Source organism: Orycteropus afer, unplaced genomic scaffold, assembly GCF_000298275.1.
Source record: "Orycteropus afer afer isolate SDZICR_OR568_19922 unplaced genomic scaffold, OryAfe1.0 scaffold01137, whole genome shotgun sequence".
Classification (NCBI taxonomy): domain Eukaryota; kingdom Metazoa; phylum Chordata; class Mammalia; order Tubulidentata; family Orycteropodidae; genus Orycteropus; species Orycteropus afer.
The window spans coordinates 248,495-252,782 of NW_006922724.1; the positions used below are offsets into that span (position 1 = coordinate 248,495).

General features: G+C 36.6%; 1 pseudogene; it reads left to right on the forward strand.

The window, feature by feature from the left end:
- The first annotated feature begins 2,437 nt into the window (after nt 1–2,437).
- Nucleotides 2,438–3,415, forward strand: LOC122152014 (annotated as a pseudogene).
- The last annotated feature ends 873 nt before the right edge of the window (nt 3,416–4,288 follow it).

A 4,288-nucleotide genomic window follows, 5' to 3' on the forward strand; every position in this document is an offset into this window, starting at 1 on the left:
TTCATTATAGTAATTGGCTTTATCTGCTTGAGCTGCTCTTTGAAATCTTCTGTTCTGCTCTTTTATCTTGTCATTTCTTCCATTTGCTTTAGCTACACTCCACTCAAGGGCAAGTTTCAGAGTCTCTTCTGTCATCCATCTTGGTCTTTTCTCTTTTTTTCTCATCTTTTTAATGACCTCTTGCTTTCTTCATATCTGATGTTCTTGATGTCATCCCAGAATTCTTCTGGTTTTTGGTCATTGGTGTTCAACTCATCACATCTATTCTTTAGATGGTCTCTAAATTCAGGAGGAATATGTTCAAGATCATATTTTGGCTCTTGTGGACTTGTTTTAATTGTCTTCGTCTTCAAGTTGAACTTGCATATTAGCAGTTGATGGGTCTGTTCCACAATCAGCTCCTGGCCTGGTTTTGGCTGAAGATATTGAGCTTTTCCATCACCTCTTACCACAGATATAGTCAACTGATTCCTATTTATTCCATCTGGTGGAATCCACGTGGATAGCCACTGTCTGTGTTGTTGAAAATAAGGTATTTATAATGAATAAGTCATTGGTCTTGCAAAATTCTATCATGAGATCTACAGCCAAATTTTCCAACTACTTGTGTTTCTTCTTTGTTTCCAACTTTTGCATTCCAGTCACCAGTCATAATTAACACATCTTGGCTGCACGTTCGGTCAATTTCACACAGAAGACATTGATAAAAATCTTCAAGTTCCTCATCTTTGGCTTTGGTGGTTGGCCCATAAATTTGAATAATAGTCATATTAACTGGTATTCCTTTTAGACTATGGCTATTATCCTATCACTGACAGCACTGTACTCAGGAAAGATCTTGAAATATTCTTTGTGATGAGGAATGCCACGCCATTTCTCTTCAATTTGTCATTCCCAGCATAGTAGATGGTATATGGTTGTCTGATTCAAAATGGCCAAAACCAGTACACTTCAGCTCACTAATGCCCAGGATATCAATCTTCATGTGTTCCATTTCACTTTTGACAATTTCTAATTTTCCTAGATTCATACTTCATACATTCCATGTTCTGATTATTAATGGATGTTTACAGTTGTTTCTCCTCAATTTGAGTCATGTCACGTCAGCAAATGAAGGTCTTGAAAGCTTTACTTTATCCATATCAGTTGTGTTGGCTCTACTCTGATGATGCAGCACTTTCCCAGTCCTATTTTGAGAACCTTCCAACCTAAGTGGCTCGTCATCCTGCACTGTATCAGACAGTGTTTCTGGGCTATTCATATAGATGCCTAGTAATGTAACAAGTGTTTCTCTGCTATCCATAAGGTTTTCTCTGGCCAATTCTTTGAGAAGTGGATTGCCTCCTCCTTCTTCCTAGTCTGTCTCAGTCTGCAAGCTGCAACAAAAACCTGTGCACCATGTATAAATCCACTGGCATTTGAAACACTGGTGGCACAGCCTCAAGCCTCACAGCAACACAGCACCAGGACATGACAAACCAATAGACAAGTTTGTCTCCCTTAGCTGTGTGTGGACTAGGGGAAGCTATTAATGAAGTGAACAAGGTTTAGTAGATATCCTTACCTGAAGCTGTAGTCTACAATAAAGAATTTAAAATTTAGCTTAAATGGAAGTTAAGGAAGAGAAAGTGTATTTTATGAAGGGATGGACTATGTTTATTTATGGACATTATAAATAATATGTACAGTTATATTCATAACATAAAATATGTAAGTGCAAAGAACAACAATGGATAGTGGAATTCAGTGTGTTAGGAGCTCTGCCTTCTACCTCTCTGATGCCCTCACCACTCACTTTGCCCACCATGCTCTTTCCTAATTGTGCCAGAAATGATCCTTTCCTAGGAACTTTCCAGTGGCTGCTTCTCTGCCCTGAATACTCTCCTCACAGATATCTTCTTGGCTCATATTCCCATTACCTTCAGATATTCTACCGAAAGGCCCTTTACCAAAAGTGACTATAAAAAGCAGCATGTCTTTGTCACACTATGAATTCCTTATTCTGCATTATTCTACTTAATAACAATTATTATCACATGAACTGTTATTTACTATTTAATTGATATTCTATTGCTCCTTCCACACACAAATATTCTAGAATAAAACTTAAGAGCAAAGATTTTGAAAATTAATTTCACTGATGTTTTCCAGTGCATTTAACAATAATTGGCAAAAATAATTGGTGAAAAATACTCTGTTGAGTAAACAAAAGAATGCCTCAGAGAATTTGTAGAGAAAAAAATATTGCCTTGGGAAAGTGTTAGTGACCAGGGGCAAGGATTGCTAGTCAGTTTACACATCAAGGAGGAGATAGAATCTTTGGTATTGCATGAAATTTTCAGCTATGGGGCACTAGATCTGAAAGTAATATATAAGAATTAATAAATTAAACATTTAAAAAATACAAACTGCAACATTTTTGTTCAGTTGTTTATCAATGCTTATGGTTAAGTTACATTGCTCTTGTCTCTTTTCCTGAAGTTTTATCAGCAATATGGAACCAGGAAACCATACACGTGTTTCAGAATTTATTCTCCGTGGACTCTCAGAAGAGGCAAGGATGCAGCCCCTTCTCTTTGGGCTGTTCTTGTCCATGTATCTGATCACCTTCATTGGGAACCTTCTCATCATCCTGACCATTATCATTGACTCCCACCTCCACACACCCATGTACTTCTTCCTTTCTAACTTGTCATTTGTTGACATCTGTTTCACCTCAACCACTGTCCCAAAGATGCTGCTGAACATAAAGACACAGAGCAAAGTCATAAGCTATGAAGGCTGCCTCAGCCAGTTGTATTTTTTTATGTTTTTTGGGCAATTAGACAACTTCCTTTTGACAGTGATGGCTTATGACCGATATGTAGCCATCTGTCACCCACTGCACTACATGGTCATCATGAACTCCAAGTTATGTGGCCTTTTGCTACTAGCATCCTGGTTGTTGAGTGCTTTGGACTCTCTATTACATGACTTAATGATTTTGCAACTATCTTTTTGTACAGAGTTGGAAATTCCTCACTTTTTCTGTGAACTTAAGCAAATAGTCGAGCTTGCTTGTTCTGACACCTTCCCCAATGACCTAGTGATATATTTTGCAATTGGAATTCTTGGTGTTATTCCACTCACTGGTATCTTTTTTTCTTATTCTAAGATTGTATCCTCCATTATGAAAATTTCATCAGCTCTGGGCAAGTATAAAGCATTTTCCACTTGTGGGTCTCATCTCTCTGGAGTTTTCCTGTTCTATGGTACATTTGTTGGAGTGTATCTTACTTCTGCTGCTACCCAGAACTCCAGGGAAAGTGCAATAGCCTCAGTGATGTACACTGTGGTTACACCCATGCTGAACCCCTTTATATACAGTCTTAGAAACAAGGACATAAAGCAAGCCCTAAAAAAACTCATCAGCTAGAAACATTCTATATATAGAAGGATCATTTTTTCAGGTTTTGAGAGTTGATCATGAGTAAAAGAGCTCAAAACCCTTGACGACCTCAAACATGATACATTTATCTGTTCATAGAAAGATAGTCTTAGTTTTACCTTATTTACAGAATTCAATCTCTTAGATTTTATTTTTTTACATTGTAAGCAAATGTTTCTTATGTATTTCCACCTAAAAATTTTTACTTCTGTGATTGTGTTCTCAGGATGTAGTATGGAAACAGAATCCACTGCATAAACATTTAGCAATAAAATATTTAATACAGGATATTGGGAACTTACTAAATTATAGCAAGAGCTGGAGGAAAGAAGGTGCACTACTGTCCCTAAGAGATGGAAGTAACTTCTTCTTGAATTCTCTGCTTTTGGAGAAAAACAATTTATCATGTTAAGTCTTTATACTAGTTGCCAGAGTCTATGTTAATCTACTCCAGGAAGACATCACATATGGATTAACAGAAGCATTTGGAATCACCACCTGATTAAATTTACAATAATCTATATTCTTTCTCCAGGATCTAATTTTATTCTGTATTTTCCTTCTGTATTGCTGCTTTCTTTAGGGTGAAAAAAAAGTTGATAAGCAAGAACACTTACAGCTGATTACTCTTGACACTTTCTACCATATTCACTTACAAAGCATGAAACCAATGAGGATAATTGATCAGTTGCTAGCTATGATTTTTCCAGTTATGCATTTAACAAATTAGGAAATAAAAACAAGATATATTTGTGGACATCCTGTATAATTTGAGTCAGTCTAAGACTAATGAAGAAAAAATTTAAGCCTCGAGTTGCAATATTGAGAGATTCTATGGGCAAAATATTGAATGATGCAGGA